Here is a 20355-nt window from a genome sequence, read left to right on the forward strand (position 1 = left end):
AAAAGAAACGGCAGATCAACTGGTCTAAAAAAAGGGGGGCTATTCAAAGGCTAGAGTATACAAATGAGTTTTGAGATGGGACTTAAATGTTTCTACTACACATATATATATATATATATATATATATATATATATATATATAAACACACACATTTTCATTGTGGACATGGAGTGACAGAAGTAATGAATAAGTCTTTAAACAAGTACAGTCTACAATAACACCAGAAATAGATGCTAGATTTGTTGACAGAAAATATATATATATATATATATATATATATATATATATATATAAAATCAAATATATACATATATGTATATTTATATATAAATATATATGTTATATATATTATATATGTATATAATAAATATATGATATATGTATTATATATTTCATTATTATCTATATATATTGTACTTTATTTTTGCCACGTACAATCCATAATTGACTTTCAGTTTCTTTGTATGTTTGTAAATCAATAAAACATTTCAATATCATAAAAACAGTTTGTGTATGAATATGCATGGTTAAATGGGAAAAAAGTATTTACTTGGAAGAGATGTGGAATGAAGTGCAGTACAAGCAGCTCAAAACTGAAAGCAAACATGGTGCCCTGTAGTCACGTGAGTGCCTTTTGACCGTTTTAGCCATACTCTCTTTATACACGACTTTGATGCTGTTGGCCCCTCCCTCCTCTAAAAGCACTGACAGGCAGCTCAGTCTTGCTTGTGACATGAAAAAACAACATAGCTAATGCACCTTTTACAGGACGCACTGTAGCCAAAAAGTGACTTTTTATTGAAGCAAATCCTACATGGTAAAGAACAATGAACTAAACATGCCAATGAACACAAAGAATGTTGAAAAAAAACAACAGACGACACAATAAAGAACCCTTAAGGGGGTGTTGGATTATCAACGCACTGCTCAGAACATGTCAACAGAGTCCTGGTAGAGACTCCGAGAGCCAAGGAATGTTAGGAAATGCCACCAAGAGTGTAAATCCAGTTGACACCTTTATACTAAATAAGAATGGCTTGAGACGAGCTATGCAGTCCAGATAGACTGGACTGCATAGAATGCTTGGGTGAAGTGCGTGGCTATGCCGGTGCAGCAGTTTTGTTGGAAACAAAATTGAACGCGATGCATTTAAAAAACTACCATAGGTGAGTAAGTTCAGTTTTTCCACTGGTGACTGGTGAGTCAGCACAGTGAGGAACTAAACTATTTAAACACCAACAGCCTCAACGAGCTGCAGTGAATACGCACGCAAGTATTGTTCTTGCACTTTTGTGTAGATTTCTTTGCAAGCACAAAAATCTCATTTCAAACTAAGGTCATAAACTTTAGAGACTCTTTAGTTTTGTACTGTAATGTTTTCATTGCTGCAAAGCTATTGGACTAGTGCTTCATTCTTTCGGCGCAGTTTATCAGATTGAGGGTTATTTATTAATTCAAGTCTCAAACAGGGCGCCGTGTCCAAGTGAATGAGCCGTCCATGAGTGCTTTGAAGTTCTCCTGCCCGGCCGAGACTCCAGGTAGTTGGAAAAGTGCCCGGAATACGGAACACATTCCTTAATCCCAGCCTTGCAACAATGTCAGGAAAAAGCTCTCGTTAAAGAGAATAGAGTGAGGCGGTATTGCTTTGCTTTAGCGGGATGTCCAAACACACTCTGAATTAGTGCCTTTTTTGCGCCTTTCAGCAATGCAGAGATACTCTTGAGCCGTCTCCACTGTTACCCCCAGATAGTCATGACACAGGATTAAAGTAGAGAACACTATAATTGCAAAATCTGTAAGGTAACAACAAAGTAATAGCATATAGATATATACACTCCTCAAGCTGCAAGAATTGTGTGATAGTCCCCCCTCAATTCCCGCCTCTTCCACGCCTATGGGCAACCTTACAAATGACTCATTGTGAGGAGTCCTGATAGACAGGCATTGACGCTGCCATGGCGACCAAGCCCCAATAATGAAAGGCGGCCTTGACCTGTGAGCTGGAGCAGATAAAGCAAAATAAAACAATCTTTTAAAAAGAGACAACAAAAGTGTTTAATAAAAATAATAAATTGAGAGCTGAGTAAATTTACAAAATAGCATATTAAACTCTGTACGCTGTAATGACTGAGAAACTTATCAAAAATAACAGCACAGGACTTAAGAGCTTTAAGGCAAAGGGGCTGCAGCTCAACAGTAAAGACGTGACAGTTGATTTCCTCCATATGAAGTCTAGTGTTGTAACTCGAACCCCCCCTGTGCTCTGCCGCTCCCTTCCCAAGTAAAAACCTGTTACTCTTGTGGCCGGATGATCGAGTGTCACGTTCTTTGTCTGGTGGGTCAGCCTGAACCATTAACTGTGTAGTAGGCTCGAAAAACACAACTACAATGGGTGTTTCAAGTGAGTTTTAATGGTGAATATAAAAAAATATTACTATGTTTTGTAGTTGTAATCTGTTTTTTGTTCAATTCTGCTACTTACATAGGATACACTCTTAAAGAGGCTTTCAAAAAATTGCCTTAATTTGTATTTTGCTTCTGAGGTTAGCAGTCACAAATAGTGGACAAGAACTCTTGGCTACTAACTTGCTTTTGTTCAGATGTACAGTAGTTTACCCCGACATAAAAATGAATAGATTTTAGCTGACTCGTCTCCGCTCGGGATGGTGTCCTGCTGGCCCCACTATGGACTAGACTCTTGCTATTATGTTGGATCCACTATGGACTGGACTCTCACAATATTATGTCAGACCCACTCGACATCCATTGCATTCGGTCTCCCCTAGAGGGGGGGGGGTTACCCACATATGCGGTCCTCTCCAAGGTTTCTCATAGTCATTCACATCGACGTCCCACTGGGGTGAGTTTTTCCTTGCCTTTATGTGGGCTCTGTACCAAGGATGTCGTTGTGGCTTGTGCAGCCCTTTGAGACACTTGTGATTTAGGAGTATATAAATAAATATTGATTGATTGAATTAAACTGCACAATATTGCATGACAAAATGAGACATAAGTGTGGGAAGCATGATTACTATTTAGAAAATACTTTATAAACAGTAAGAGGTGCCTATGAACTACTAGATGAGCTAATTTATAAGCCTCAAACTTGGCTTTGCTACTATCTTAAAATAAACCGTCTTTCAAATATGCATCATAAATGGGTCACAGTATGATTTTTTTTCTACGTTTAAAACTTGTGGTCTACATAACATTTAATGGTGCATAGATTATGATTTACAGATTGTTTTTAAGATGCTTTCAGACCATCTTTTCAGGATACGCCATTTTGTGGAATCAGAATCAGAGTCAGAATAGAGTCAGAATAGTTTTTATTGCCATTGTTTGAGAACAGGTTCACAAACTGGGAATTTTTCTTGGTGCAATCGTGCAACATAAAACACATATAACACAGATTTGGTAATAAAAAGAGCTGTAACTGAGCTATCAGATCTTGTTATTGTTCATGTGCCTGATGGCCGAGGGGAAAAAACTGTTCAGGTGGCGGGAGGTGTGGGTCTGGATGGATCGTAGTCTCATGCCTGAGGGGAGAGGGGAGAATAGTTTGTGTCCAGGGTGAGAAGAGTCAGCTGTGATCCGACCCACACGCCTCCTGGTCCTGGAGGAGAACAGGTCTTAGAGGGATAGGAGCTTGCAGCCAATCACCTTCTCAGCAGCACATACGATGCGCTGCAGTCGATGCTTATCCTGGACTGTGGCGCCGGGGAACCACACGGTGATGGAGGAGGTGAGGATGGACTCCATGATGGCTGAGTAAAACTGCACCAGCATCTCGGTTGGCACCTTAAGTTTCCTCAGCTGCCGCAGGAAGTACATCCTCTGCTGGGCCTTCTTGATGAGGGAGCTGATGGTCGGCTCCCATTTACGTGGCTCCACTTCGACAGCGTCTTCTACCCGCCATCTATCTTGTATAAAGTTGATTTGATCTGATTTGATTTGTCGATTCTAGCACTTCCATAGCGAGACTACTGACAGATTAAATTAGAACTATACTCTACTTTGTATTACACGTGGCAACAGCGGAGGATACATGTTAGGGCTGGGTGATATAACAAAAAAATGTTACATCATAAATTTAAAAAAAGCAAGTAAAAAAAAAAAAAAAGAATTGTGTAGCCAGATAAATATGAACCAGGTAACAGAATCAAACTAAAAAAGATATACTCTGATAAAGTATAAGTGACAATGTACCTAACAACTGAACACATACACATTTGAAATACCTGGTTATGCCGTTGAGTGATGTTTCATGAGATCAAAGCAAGTGTGTGCCTCGAAAAGGAGGTGCCTGTTGTAAAGTCACGTGAGAAGTAGGGCTGCACGATCAATCGATATCGAACTGACATTGAGGATTTAGTGTGATTACCAAACCGCAGGGGCAAGGTTTTTTTTCGCTTCATTTGTGCTCTCCATCTGCCTCTGCTACATTGTTGACATCCCCGATTCTGTGAACAAATTTCTCACCGATAATTGTTTTTATTATGTGTTTTTTTAGGTGTCTAGACACACCTTTCCATGTAGCCAAGGTCAAATTTTCAGGAAAACGACTGGATAGCCAATCAAAGGTTACAGTGCCCAAAAGGCCCTCGTAAAAACAGTGATATATATATATATATATATATATATATATATATATATATATATATATATATACACACACCGTATATATATATATATATATATATATTTTTTTTTTTTTTTTTTTTTTTTACCAATAGTAGCTTTTAAGAGATTTAATTAGAGGTTTGCGGGATTAGTTTTGAGTAGAAATAATTAAAAGTCCATAATAAATTCATAAAATATGTTTTTGTTCATCAAACAAAACTTCCTTAATCAGTTGAACATTTAACACATCTCATCTCTGTCCCCTGCATCACCCTCGCCATTGTTGTCATCTGCCTGGTTGGTGTTTTTGCAAGAGTATAACCATGACAATTCCCACAAGCAGAAATACACTTCAATCAATCAATCAATCAATCGTTTATTTATATAGCCCTAAATCACAAGTGTCTCAAAGGGCTGCACAAGCCACAACAACATCCTCGGTACAGAGCCCACGAGGGCAAGGAAAAACTCACCCAAGTGGGACGTCGATGTGAATGACTATAAGAAACCTTGGAGAGGACCGCATATGTGGGTGACCCCCCCCTCTAGGGGAGACCGAAAGCAATGGATGTCGAGTGGGTCTGACATAATATTGTGAAAGTCCAGTCCATAGTGGATCCAACATATCAGCGACTCCTTTTTACAGCAGCACCTGAGGGTGTCACAGTCCACTGCGCAGTTGCAAAAACACTGCTTTTACAGGTTATGTGGACCACAAGGCAGTGTGTTAAATGTAGATTAGAATCATAATATGACCCCTTTAAAACAGAGGTATGTCAGACATCTGGAGGATGCGGTCTCCGACTCTACTCAGTGGGATAGCTCAGTAGCTAGCTAGCTAACTAACAACAAGGAAACAGAGTTGTGTAAAAAATAACTTGAACTAACATTTTAGCAGAAGCCCACCAGTTCAACTTTTTCTATATAGTGTATTATCAATCTCATAGTCATCACAAAATGCTATTTTGTTTTTGATGAGAGGAGATACTGTAGCTTCGGTGTTATGTGTTGTTATTGCTGGTATTTTGACTGCCAAAAGTTTATCAAAGTAATTATTATTTTACTAGCAGCCTAGTGGGCAGCACAGTTACGGTATAAATATATATATTTCTGAATGAACTAGTCATCCTTATTGTTTTAATTGTTAGTTAGCACAAGCCTAAAAATATCTCAAGCTGAATTTAAGAGCAGTGGTGCCCAAACTATGGCCCGTGGGCCGGATCCGGCCCACCCGCGTCCACAATCTGGCCCGCGGGAGGTCCCAAGTTAAAAAGATAGAAACAAAAAGCCTTTTTTTGTAAACTCTGTCTTGTCAGCCACTCAAGCAAATCATGTTGTTGATGGAGATACCCATATCTGCTGTAGAGATTTACTTCAGTAGGGGATACCTCTCCTGTTGCCTTACTTTTATTTGACTTTATAAAATGTTTGGATATATTTAATGTTTAATGGAGCTGGACCGAAGCAGGTGGGGATAGAAAAAATTAAATCAAAGGGGGAAACTGTGGCGAAAGGAGGCGCAAGACAACAACAACAACAACTAAATAAACAAATAAGTAAATAAGTGAAAATATAATAAAATAAAATATGTCAAAAAGTTTGGGGACCCCTGGCTTAGAGCCACTAAATACGGTCACGCTACATTTTCCGATTGGTCAACTAACTGTTAAAGGGGCGTTCACACATTGTTGGTTTGGATGGATGGCGGTCAATGGCGGAAAAGACCGTATTAACACTGAACACAAAACTTGGTCATCCGGCACTCATTCGCCGTGAACCCTGACAACCGAGGGGACTCGACAAAGACAGTAAGAATGTTACATTTTTTGTAACGGCCTGAAATGGGCAGTGTTCAGAATACCTTTCACTGTTTAATTAACGGTAGCCTCTGTATTTGTGCCGCAAGATCCGTGATAATACCATGTTAAAACTGCTATTATCAGTCAGTCACATTTACCTTCACGACTCAACACGATAATTACACAGAGGTGGCGGAGCATGACGGGCTCATCAAGGAGCTACACGGAGGCACTGCGGTTGATGCGTAGTAGAGGGTGGAGGACTTTGTCATTTTTCTGGCAGATCCGTGTTACTACCGCGGCAATCTGCGTTGGTGTTCAAAACATGTTGAAAAAGGCTTTCCGCTATCGTTGGGTTTAGGACTGCAGTTATCGATTACTTTAGTAATCAATTGATTAATTTGTCTGATGAATCAAGTACTACCGGTAAATACATTTTTAAAAAGCAAGTAAAATATGAACCAGGTAACAGAATCAAACTAAAAAAGATATACTCTGTTAAAGTATAAGTGACAATGTACTTAACAATTGAACACATACACATTTGAATAGGTATTATATGGAGGAATGGTGTTTGATATTTGGACATACAACTAGTTAAGATTAAAGGGGAACTGCACTTTTTTGGAAATTTTGTCTATCATTCACAATCCTTACATAAGACAAGTACACATATTTTTCTTTTTTCAATGCATTCTAAATATTAAATAAATGCAATCAAAAGTTTGCTTGCAATGGAGCCTATGGGAGCAACTTCCAAGGAGCAAGTAAGCGATCCTGTCGGAATAAACACACAAGCTTGTGATCACGGCGCCACTATAGTTTGTCTGAGTTAGCACTTATAATAACAATATCGCTAATATTCAAGTCACAACATGCAAATTAAGTATTGTTGGCGTTTTTTTGGGGTGTGAGGGGATTTTATGGGAAGAATAGAGGATCTCCCATTGGCTCCACTTTTATTCACGTTTATTTGCGGGTTAGAATGCAAAAAAATAAAACATCCGTCTTTCATAATGATTGTGAACCGATAGGCAAAATTCCAAAAAAGTGCAGTTCCCATTTAAGATACAAACTGTAGATGCTACATGTCCTTACATGCCCCCAATGTATTTGAATAGCGCGGTGCACCACATCTAGTCTGACTGCACTGACAAAATAAAGGTTTCAAAAAATACCTCACACAGGCATAATGTACTTAAGGCACTCATTTATACATTCACACAATTATGCTTTGACGTAAAATACTGGTCAAAATTGTCCAAAGATATAATGCACCAATACACTTGAAGATTTTTGGATCTAATTAACAAACACTTTAATACATTTTGTTTACACTAAAGCCCACACTCTATGGTGGTAAAATAAATGTAAAAGGTAAAAAACGGAAGTAAAAACAATAAATCATTATTCAGATAAAACAAACAGAACAAAAACAAAACAGAAGTAATCATCATGAGCCCACTAGCTGCGAAAGCTAGCTCTCCAGGCAGCTAAACAGATTCAATAACTCCACGGTGACGTTTTGGTGAAATTACTGAGGAATTTGTGAAACTGAAACAATACAAAAAGAATGCCGTTGTAGGTTAATAATACTAATACAGCACGTTAACATGAAACAATACAAAAAGAATGCCGTTGTAGGTTAATAATACTAACACAGCGTGTTAACATATCAGCTAATGCTAATGACGCTAGCGTCATTACATTACGATAGCATGTACAAATATGCATGAAAACACTCCTACAGACATCACACATGGTCGGTTTACTAAGCATAAACGGTTTAAGTTATATTGTCAAATTTACAAACGTTACTTGGAGTAATGAACAAAGATTCCATACAAGTAGTTATGCTATGGACGGCTAAAAGACTGAACGGCACTCTGGTTGAAAAAAAACACTGCCGGTAAATGGAAGGGCACTGCATCACCTGCAGTGAGCAAACTCGTCCAAAAGGTGACGCCATAGCACAAACAATGAAACACCCTCAGTGTTTTTGCTTGGGTGTTTTTTTATTAAATATGTTTTTATCATGGTCGCCAGCGAAGAAAAATCTATAAATTAGCCGCATAGTCTGATAAACTGCAGGGTTTCAAGTGTAGGAAAAAAGTAGCGATTTATATTCCGAAATTTACGGTAAATGATAGCATAATCTACTAATTTGTGGCACCCTGAGACAAGAATAGTTGATTGATAGTCTAAAAGTAACATTCCTTATTTTCCAAGTTTTATGCATTTTTTTTTTTGTAATAAAATATACAAATCTCAAATTGAATTGCAATTTCTGAGAAAAAAAATCGCTATTACGTTTTTTCTCATAATTGTGCAGGCCGAGTTGGGACAAACAGGCAATATGTGAACGACCCTAAAGATAGTCCATGACGAGTCAACTATCCAAATAGAAGATAGTTGCAGCCCTAGAGTCAAAAGTGAATGAAGTGCACAATAGCACTTCTTAGGGCCATAAGCAATTAAGCTACAGACACACAAAACGTATGTTTCCAGTAGGGATGTAACGATAAACGGTATAATGATAAAACGCTGTAAAAACTCCCCACAGTAACCGTTTTAAATTAAAATGATCGCAAAACCGTGATTGAAAACAGTTTGATAAACTCACGGACAGGTGACACTGGTCATTTACTGGAGAATCAAACAAGCTCGCGCTAGCTAGCTTAAATGCTAACATGAATACAAGAGACACTAACCCAATCTAAACTTGTATAATGACTCTCTGAACAACTAAGAGATTCAATTGTGCACACTAAACTTACAGGCTGATCGAGCTTTACTAGAATGAATTTCCATCCAGCATCCATCTTCTACCGCTTGTCCCTGTAGGAGTCGTGGAATATGAGTACCGGTAAGTGAATTTGTGTGACACACACAAACCAGACGTGACGTGCCCAAAATCCGTTTTTTTCTTTATCATGAAAGAAAACCCTAAAACTTATACAAATTTAAACTGAAGAAGATAAACATTTAAACACTCAAATAAAAATATTACTTTTAAGTAACCAGAACAATCCATAGTTCCTAGTAGGGCTTACTAAAAGCCCTTTTATAATGTCTAAATTCTAAAATCAAAACAAGATTTTGGACAATATACTTTTGCACTATTGTGGGAACTTGGCGATTTAAACTTATTTAAAAAGAGTATAATATTATTGAACCTTTAATATATGTTATATATGTGCTATCAATATTTGAGTGGAATCACCACTGAGTGATTTAGTTTTGAACGTGCAGACATAACTGACAACCAATCCTGTAAGCGCAGCCTCAGACGTTCCAGACGTCACCGAAAATTACTGCCAGGAAGAAGCTGGTCTTAACTTGCTTTGTGGCCCAGAGGGAAACTTTGCTGTTGGCTGCCATATTTAAACCATGGTTTGGTACATTTACCTAAATTTGGCAACATGTCCAAGTCCACCCAGACAGAGATAAACAATAAGTAATTGAATGTGTCCCTAACACACACAAACACACTAGCTATGATGTAATTGCTTTAAGACAAAAGCAGCCAGTGTGTACATGTGTAAACCTCTCACAACAGCTGAGCGTGACATTCACCACTGTCATCCACTGATCCTAACAGGCCACACATCACATAGATGGAGCACATCACTAAGTGGCCCTGCCTTGACCCCTATTATTGAAGTTTTTCTTGTAAATCATGAAAAAAAAAAAATAATAATAAGATTGTTGTAAAACACTGCATTCTGCTGTATTTTGACCCAAAGAGGCTAAAAAGTTACAATGAGTCGTACTCATAGTTGGACCACACAACATAGTGGGTCAGCCTTGCTGCCTGTCATTGGCATGGAGCTATGGGCTGGACGACAGCGTGCCAATAAGGTGGCGAAATCTTTATTTCTTTTACCTTCTTTTCTCGACTGTTAATGATCGGTGTGGTTTTTGCGAAAGTCAAAGTCAAATTGAAGCCAGTCACTTTGACCTCGAGCTAAACGACGACGGCCACACGTGTTTGCCATAAAGTTGAAGGCAGCGCAAGTGTTGGTTGTTCACGGCCGATTGGAGCTAAGCCAGTGGTGTTATCGTGGCAGCAGCAACTGTGTTTGCTTGAGCATGCCATGTCATTTGCTTTTATACCGTGTTAAGACACAAAATAAACTATAAGAGTCAACAAGTTAAATAAAAAGAAGTTTTGCAAATCATTCTTCAGTTCCTTCATAGCTGAGCGAGCATCAAACAGGACTTTCGATACAGCAGATGGCCACATGGAGGGTTGAAGTAAACAGAATAGGCAGAAATGTCACAAGACAAGACCAAGCCGTGCAAGGCATTCCTTCCACTGTGCAGAAGAGAAAGTAAACACATTGCCTTTGCTAACTAGCTTTAGCCTTGCCCTGGGCCGATCCCAGCTAAGACACAGACGCTCAAGTCCAAGGGTTAAAAGTAAGAACATGAATTTACATGAATAGATGCAGATAGAACTCCAGATCTTCCGCTGTGGTTTTACTGTATTTAATTTAAAAGAAAATAGTACAACATACATTTTAAGCATCAGGGCATTTTAAGCAGCACAGGGGAAAAAACAAAAATAGGACAATTGTGACTTTTTCCCCCTAATATTACGACTGTCAAAATAGCACAACTTTAGTTTCGCAAAATTATGACTTTTTTCATGTAATATTTTACCTGTCTTGGAAATTTCTGACTTTTTTTTCATAAATCACATTTTCTCCTCTCATACTGCAACCTTGTCAGAAAATTAAGACTTTTTTCAAAATATTTAAATTTTCAGCCTCAGAAAATCATGACTTTTTCCTCAGAAAAAAACTACTTTTTTCATCATATTACAACTATTTTCATTCAATTATTGTCATAAAACTGACAGTTAATTACAATATTGTATGCATAGAATAGAATAGAATAGAAAGTACTTTATTGATCCCTGGGGGAAATTCAGCACCACAGTTCGCTCACAATAGACAAATACTATACAGCATTATTCACATGTGAATAATATAAATATATTATACATACATTCTACATTTAAGTGCAGTCAAGAAGGAACATATGCATTTACAGTCTTGTGGCTGTCGGTATGAAGGACCTCTGTGTCGTTCCGTGTTGCATTTTGGGAGTCTGAGCCTTCCACTGAACTTGCTCATTCGCTCCACCAGGTCCGAGTGTAGTGGGTGGGAGTTGTTGTCCATAATGGCTCGGAGCTTTGCTAGACTTCTCCTCTCTGACACCACCGCCAGAGAGTCTAGCTCCACTCCCACCACGTTACTGGCCTTCTTTACAGCTTGTCCAGCCTGTTTGCATCCCTCGCTCTCAGTCCGCTGCCCCAGCAGGCCACAGCGTACAAGAAGGCGGCCGCCACCACCGACTCGTAGAACATCTTCATCATCTTTGTACAGACGTTGAAGGACCCTAGCCTCCTGAAGAAGTAGAGGCGGCTCTGTCCCTTCTTGTAGAGTGCCTCAGCGTGTTTTGACCCATTCAGCTTGTTGTCGATGTGTACTCTGAGGTATTTATAATCCTCAACCATGTCCACATCGACCCCCCTGATGGAAACAGGGGTCGCCGGAGTACTCCTCCTCCTTCCCAGGTCCACAACCAGCTCCTTGGTCTTCGTCACATTGAGCTGGAGGTGGTTCTTTCCACACCATGTGACAAAGTCCTCCACCAGTGCCCTGTATTCCTCATCATCACCATCCTCAATACACCCCACTATCGCAGAGTCATCAGAAAACTTCTGAAGGTGGAATCATGTAACTGTACTAAAATGTATTAAATTAAATTTCTAACTCTAAAACTAATTCTAAAAAATGTTCATGGAGCCGGTTATCTAAAACAGCTGTTTTTCAGCAGATCTGTCATGTTCAACTCCTAACAGTAAATGAACATTAAAAAATAACCTTCTGATGTCGTTTTATCTCTATTAGCCATGTGACATTAAACATGACAAAAATGGTGATTTCATTTAAAATTGTGATACATATCGATATCAACTGATATAAAAAAAAAATATTGTGATTGGATTTTTTTTCCCCATATTGCCCAGCTAACTGCTTCTCCTGTAATGCCTTCAATCATGTTAGTATAAAAAAATACTATATTGAACCAGCTGAGTGCACTGATATGTGAAAAGTGGTTCATAGGTCAGCTGACTCTGTGGTCCATATACAAAATCCTTGGCAAGCACAGCATTGTTCATCTTTTTCCCTGCTTCTATTCCTTCTTGGTCACTTGACAATTGAGTTGTTTTGTAGATGATAAACCATAACCACAAATGTATGCTTTTGGTTGCACATGATTGCTAATGCAACCCTACAGGAGTTACGGGAGCTGCACGCTCTGCCCCATTTCTGCTGCCATTCCAGGTTGCGACACACCTCATGCACAAGGGGAAGTGACACCGGGTAAACAAGCCGCCACCTTGATTGAGTGTTTGATTATAATGGTTTGTTTATGAAGTCAATAAACCCATGCTAGATGTCTACACAACCCAAAAAGTGTCAGCGAAAAAACTATTTGAGGAATACAGTTTAAACCACAAGCACTTACATGGGTATGTTGAAAACAACCAGACAGTCAGACCACTGACCAGTTAACATAAAACCATAAGACTTCAATGACAAACTTGGCGCATCTTGTAAGCTAGCGTTTAGTCGCTCTGAACAGTGCAAGTATTAGTAAAACTCACTTTACAAGAACAAAAAGCTGACGGCTAAAAGTACCTTTGCAATTTTTTTGTTCATAACGTTGGTTTGTAGCTCGGTCGATTAACAGGTCGTCTTTACTTTAGATTTACATTGGAATGATTTAGACGAGAAAAAAAATAACACATTTTGGCTATATATATTTCTGTGAAAACATCTGTACATAAAGTCTATTGGAAATGGCATTCCACTACTTGCAACATGTTTTACAGGGGTGACAATTACTAGACATTGTGTTATAATTTCTTGGGCTTTTAGGCAGCAATGGTACATTTACAAAGAGAATACTAAATACAAATTCAGATATTTTTTCCCATGACACGAAAATTTAATCCACAGTTCTTCTATCTTTAAGGACAGACACACCAGCAGCACGGTCTGCATCACCCACAGGTGCACCACTGTCATGTGCGCTCTATTGGAGCAGTCTTGCGGAAACAATGTTCAGGCATTTTACTTGAATCACTGAAGCAACGAAATACAAATAAAAGCTTTTTTCTAATCGAATTAAATTGTTGCAGCTCTACTAATTAGTGTGACCATTTTCGGATGATTGTGACTCTTTGGCGCACAATTCACTGTAGGTGTGATTTTATAATAGGAAGATTGCGCAGCATATTTTTATTAATGTGATTTTTTTTTTTCAGATTTGGGTGTGTGCTTACGCAATGTTTTTCGCTGGAATCCACGCACAGGTTTATAAATGAGACCGCAAAAATCTTGGGCTTAAAAAGGTTAGGGACCAGTGCTGTAAGGTATACAGTAGGGATGTAACAATGTAGAAATTTCATACCACTGTTATTGTGACCAAAGTTATCATGGTTGTCGTTATTATCGCGGTATTGTGAATGTGCTCAAAAACTACTTATACACACTAAAATCTTTTAAACTTTTTTTTTTTTTTCAACTAAAATAAATATCCACACAAAATACTTTCTTGGCAGAGGAAACATGAAATATTGTTCTGGCTTTAAAAGAGCCATATCATTTTTATTTGTGTGTTTAAATATGCTTATTTTATTTTGTTTAAATATGTAAAAGGTTTTCAATGTTTTCTTAATAAATGCAAATTGGATGATCACTTCGATCGATGGATCGAAGTGAGGATTGAGGATGTCGTTGTGGCTTGTGCAGCCCTTTGAGACACTTGTGATTTAGGGCTATATAAGTAAACATTGATTGATTGATTGACTTCGCTTCACTTCCGGATTATGTGACATCACGCGAGTTCACTTCCCGTTGAAGACACCTCTGTCTGTTTTAACTCGACACTGTTGAGTATAAATTGATCACTTTGTGCTAAAACAGCACAACCTTTATGTTCAATGTGAATATCTTAGTTGTTTAGGCAGTAATGTGTTTCTGCAAGTTTATATTCAGATATGACGTTTCTTAATGGGGAAAGACGTTAATGTTTATTGTTTTCATGTTAACATTTTAGCTGGCAAACAGAGGTGGATAGTAATGCACAACATTTACTCTGTTATGCTTATTTACTTAAGTAACTTTTGGGATAAATTGTACTAGTCAGTGCAGTTTTAATTCAACAAACTTCACTTTTACTTAAGTATTTTTGTGAAGAAGAAATGCTGCATTTACTTCGTTAGATTGAGTTTTGTTCAGGTTGGTAGTTGGTAATGTTATTTATAGCATAGTTATAATCTATTGATTACCACTTGCAAAGACGTATTAAGTTGGCTCGTCAGCGGGCACTGTCACATGACTCTGTTTCACCAATCCAGCATAAGCACTAGTAACGTTTGACTCCATTTCACCAATCAAACGGAGCCTGGCATGCTTCTTGGCAAAGAAGAACAAGCCGCTAATGGGAGGGACCTATACTGTTTATCCCAACAACCACAAAGTACATATATATAAGCTGAAATAAATAGGTCAATATGTTTTAAGTATATGAGCAAAAAAAAAATACTTGTTTAAATAGAGTCTGAATGTTCTCAAAGACACTTTAAATTACGTGACATGACGCCAGCACAACCCGACGAGTGGACAGAAACCTCCTAACAGACGTAACAAACTTTTTTTTATGTGCACCATTGAATTAATGGGGCGTAAAAATAATGTGTTAGTAGACAAAAACAATAAATAATAGATCACAAGACTTCAGGACGGCATTGATCTTATTCATTCAAATCATCCACAACATCGTTACTCATACGTTACATAGTTATGTAGGAATTAAACGTCCAAATACAACAATTTATACGTTATTGACATGTAAACCAGAAATTTAAAATAATTCACCGCATTTTGTATTAACATTAGATAGTCAAACAATTCACCAAAATAGCAATATTTTAGTATGTATCTGATTATCATAATAACCACAACTTAAGTGTCATTTAAACACATTAAAACATTACCAACAACACCAAATAACAGTGGAAAGTTATCCATTAGATCTGAGGCTTAACAGTTACTAGCGCTACCTTATGAGCATGTAGCATTCTCTTCTTCTACTGTATTTACTTTCCCACATAGCTAAACAAGCAGAAATGTCCACAATTACCCACTGGTGTATATAAGCACACATGGCCGGCAGTCACATTAGAGATAGAACATTAAAACTAGAACCTTTACATGTAATTGTAAAAATAGAAGAAACTGAATTATTGGACGAATGCATGGAAACTTAGTGACTGTAAAAAGTAAAATTATGTCAGACAAGACAGCACAACTGTTCAATGTTTACTTACAAACTATGAAAAATTTAATTTATAACATGCGCTGTCATTTGTGTCAGTAGAAATGTTCACATTTCGGCCTATGGGAATTCTACTACCAACTACAGAAAACACAGATAATGTTTGTTTTATACACACACACTCACACACACACACACACACACACACACACTAACTACGGTTGTAGTCCAAGAACCATTAAAAAAACTACCAAATAAATCAGGTTACTTAAAAGTTACTCAATACTTGAGTAGTTTTTTCAAAGAATACTTACTTATTACTCTTAGTCAAGTGATTATTTAGACGACTACACTTTACTTTTACTTGAGTCATACTACTCTAAATAATGGTACTAGAGATGATAAATGCTTTGAAATGTAATATCGGAAATTATCGGTATCGGTTTCAAAAAGTAAAATTAATGACTTTTTAAAACGCAGCTGTACGGAGCGGTACATATCCGGTAAAACACGGACGTAAGTAGAAGTACAGAGCAGTTGTGTCTTCCAGTCAGCAGCCCCTCCTCTCTCCCCTCTACCACACACAACACAGGTGTTGACGACTGCAGCATGAGAGGTTTACTGGCGACGCTTGATGACTTCATCAAACCGCCGCGAGCGTAGCATAACAACAACAAGAGTGTGTTGTTGCCGGTGCTGTAGTCGTGGCTAACAAGCGAGCTCGCTCGGTGACTGACTAACGACACCATGTCTATGGTTTGGGATTATTTTAAAGTGTGTCTGACGGATAAAAAAACTGGCAATTTGCAATGACTGCAAAAAGTTGGTTATGCGAGGAGGAACCACTGTGAATCGAGACATAAACTGATCACCATAGACAAATTATAGACCACAGGTGTCAAACTCGTTTTTATTGGGGGCCACATTGCAATTATGGCTGCCCTTTAGAGGGCCGCGTGTAACAGTGAATATATATGAATAAAAATGTATAATAGCCTCGTTACACAATTTGAATAGGAAACTCCTTGATTACGGGTTTTTTTGGGTTTTTTTACTAACAGATTAATGGATAACTTGCTTTGCTAGTTGCAGGATCAGATAATAAAAAAGTGAACAACGTATCGATTGGATGCAGAACATTTTTCTGTCAAAATGTAAAAAATAATACATGCATTTTGTCAGTGCTTTATTACATTGCAGCAATGGTGTGCTGTTAGGGCCAGCAAGGCTTTCTCTGCTGGCCTAACATAACCAAAAATCATTATCATAATTAAAGATAAAAGTAATTTTTGATTTATCTTTCCCTAAATATCTAAAAGTATTCATATTCTCTTAATGTCATATTATGCTCCTTCCAGCACTGTTGTTTTTAGGTTATAGAGTTTTTATCCAATCAAAATTCAGCTATCTTATGTTGCCATGCTGTACAAAATCTGCCGGAAGCCTTCAGAATCAACAATGCAGGCGTCCGTGCACTCTTAGTGAACGGAATCAAACATTTGACAGACAGTTGCGATAGCCAATCAGATCACGAGTTGTTGTCAGTAAGGCCTTCTAAATGGTCTAAGGCAGATGTATATTGTGATGTTATGAGCTAGGTAAAATAAGAACTCCATTACCCAGCATGCCACATTAGTGAAGAGCATGCGCAGTAGCCCCGGTTAGGTTGTTGAACGTAGACATGCCGGCAGCTGGATGTTTTTGATGAGCATGTTGTGGAGCAAACTTCAAGAACTCAGCCAACACGCCTCATCTGCATCTATTATTATTCGACAAGACAACACATATTTGCAAGACCATTTTCAAGACGGATATTTAAAGAGAAACCACATCTTGTGAGACCATGTCGGCCAACCCCGGAAGCCAGCTCAGCTGTCCCGGCGATTAAATGTGAGTTCAGATATTTTTTTTTTTCACATTTTATATGTTCTATGCAATTTTTATTTTGACAGGACCACATAAGATATGTTTTAATTGCTGATGCGGGTTTATTGATTTTTAAATGCGCCAGAAAATAACCCGTTTTGTACAATGCTCAGTGGTGCGTATCTATCTATCTAAATGTGTTTCTGTATAGTTTTTCTATAGCAATGGTCATGTGGTGACATAAATGATGGTATTTTGAGAGGTAATCATTGAAGTCGGACATCACTGAAGTCCTAGGTGGGAAACGTATGGCCCGCCACTGCATTGCAGTGCACCTAAATGAATGGGGTATATCTCATAAACTTACGTGGGGGGCCACTAAAATGAAGTGAGATATCACATAAAATAATACGACAGGCTACTTCAAATCATGTGGCAGACTAGATGTGGACCCCGGGCCTTGAGTTTGACACCTGTGTTATAGACAGAAGCGGGCCGATTTAGGTTCTACTGTACTGTAGATTTGGCCTATGAGTGTAGATAGGCTCCAGCACCCCCCGCGACCCCGAAAGAGACAAGCGGTAGAAAATGGATGGTGTATTAAATCAGTGTTTTTCAACCTTTTGTGAGCCAAGGCCCTTTTTTTTTCATTGAAAAAATGCGGAGGCACACCACCAGCAGAAAAATTTAAAAATGAAACTCAGCAGCCGATATCTTTCTTTGTATGGACATTTTTGATTGTCATGTACAGATGTACTTTGTGGATGCCATCTGCTCCGCATGCTGTAAGTCTTTGCTGTCGTCCAGTATTCTGTTTTTGTTTACTTTGTAGCCAGTTCAGTTTTGCATAGCCTTCCCTAAGCTTAAACACCTTTTCTTAGCGGCACTCGCCTTTTGTTTATTTTTGGTTTAAGCTATAGATACCTTTTTTACCTGCACGCTGCCTCCCGCTGTGGTCTGCATATTGTGATCGCGACAAACCATGTTCCCGACATCTACAAAGCAATTATCTACCTGCTGCTACCTGTTGATATGGAAGAAAATAACACGGTTACGCTGCCGAGCTCTAGACAGCACCGACACTCAATAACGGCACATTATTTGCGGATTATAATTACTGGTTTGAAAAAAACATTTTTAACCCAAATAGGTGAAATGTATTAAAATACTTATTTAATAATTAAATAAGCAAAATGTAGCACATAGGCAAATGCTCAAATCTAGACTCCAAACATCTCAGAACAAGCTAGTCAGATTACTTTTAGACCTCCACCGCAGATCACACCTCACTCCTACCCACTTCTCCAAAGTGGGCTGGCTCAGGGTGGAGGACAGAGTAAAACAACTTGCACTGAGCCTAGTCTATAAAATCCGCTACACCTCCCTGATACCGAAGTACATGTCAAACTACTTCCTTAACGTAAATGACCGCCATAACCACAACACCAGGGGGAGCTCCACTAACCACGTTAAACCCAGATTCCGATCTAACAAAGGTCTTAACTCATTCTCTTTTTATGCCACATCAATGTGGAATGCACTCCCAACAGGTGTAAAAGAAAGGGCATCTCTATCCTCCTTCAAAACCGCAATAAAAGTACACCTCCAGGCAACTTCAACCCTAAACTAACACCCTCCCCGGATTGTAAATAATCAAATGTAGATACTTTTTCTTATGCTTTCTGGTCTCTCTCTCTCTATGTCCACTACTTGCTGTACATATCCTACCAAGTCAGACCTACACTGTTTCAATGTCCATTTCTCTGTTCTCAAAACGTATTCGGGTGTTACCATTTGGTGGTCAATTGTACGGAATATGTACTTCACTGTGCAATCTACTAATAAAAGTTTCAATCAATCAATCAAAAAACACCCCCACTATTGTAATGCAATCATCAACTGAATAACTGCTAATAGCATAAAAACACATGTCCACGCCTTCATATCCACACTCACCTCCCACATAATCACTTGTAATTCTACTTGCAGGACTGACAACACCTGCAAATATAGCCACAATCCGATTATCAAGCGTCAAGGTGGGCCGTAGAGAAAGAAAGGTATCATGGCGGAGTTTTACAATATATTATTTATTGTTTCAAACTGTTGCTGCACCAGCGGGTATAAAAATGGAGTAAAGGGTTTTGTAAGGAAATGCACAACATTGCTGATAGAGGGACAACAAATGACACGTCCAATTGTGCGCATTGTTACCGTGTTTTGGAAAAGAAGCCGAAGTAGACGTACGTGTTTAAAAAATGGCGGTGAGCTCACAAAGTTGTTAAATGTTTATATTATTTACATTTTAGAACAGAAAAAAGTGAGTACTTACCGGCTGTTTACACCGCAGTGAGGGACAACGTTGACATGTAAGCAACTTGCAGTGTTTAGCCCGCCTTGCTAACTTGTGTTGGCGCACACGAGGAAAACAACTGTAAAACTTCACTGACTCAATTTAGTTCGCCATATTGTTTTTAACCGTGTCTCTCGCTAAAGGCCGGCGCCATGTTTCGTCATGTTTGTTGGTTGGCGTGCTTTCTTCCTCTCAAGTTGAGCAAGTCAGGACGGAACCGCCCAGAGTCGACACAAACTAACAAGAAAGGACAGACCAGCGAACTAAGCGCAATTACGGTAGGCCTTTTCCGGTTTGGTTTCAAAGTAAAGCGCATTAAACGGAAATGGAGGTTTTCCTTCATTTTAAATAAT

General features: G+C 38.5%; 1 protein-coding gene across 3 annotated transcripts in view; it reads right to left on the minus strand.

The window, feature by feature from the left end:
* The window catches only part of dennd4c (DENN/MADD domain containing 4C), a 75868-nt gene extending 55610 nt beyond the window's left edge, over window positions 1-20258 (minus strand). For 2 of the 3 annotated variants that reach the window (XM_061959237.2, XM_061959235.2), the window contains exon 1: window positions 19982-20258. The gene's annotated coding sequence lies outside the window, so the exon portion shown is untranslated. The remainder of the gene's footprint in view (window positions 1-19981) is intronic. The other variant, XM_061959238.2, reaches the window with a different exon arrangement.
* Between the last annotated feature and the right edge of the window lie 97 nt (window positions 20259-20355).

This window comes from Nerophis lumbriciformis, linkage group LG05, assembly GCF_033978685.3.
Source record: "Nerophis lumbriciformis linkage group LG05, RoL_Nlum_v2.1, whole genome shotgun sequence".
Lineage (NCBI taxonomy): Eukaryota > Metazoa > Chordata > Actinopteri > Syngnathiformes > Syngnathidae > Nerophis > Nerophis lumbriciformis.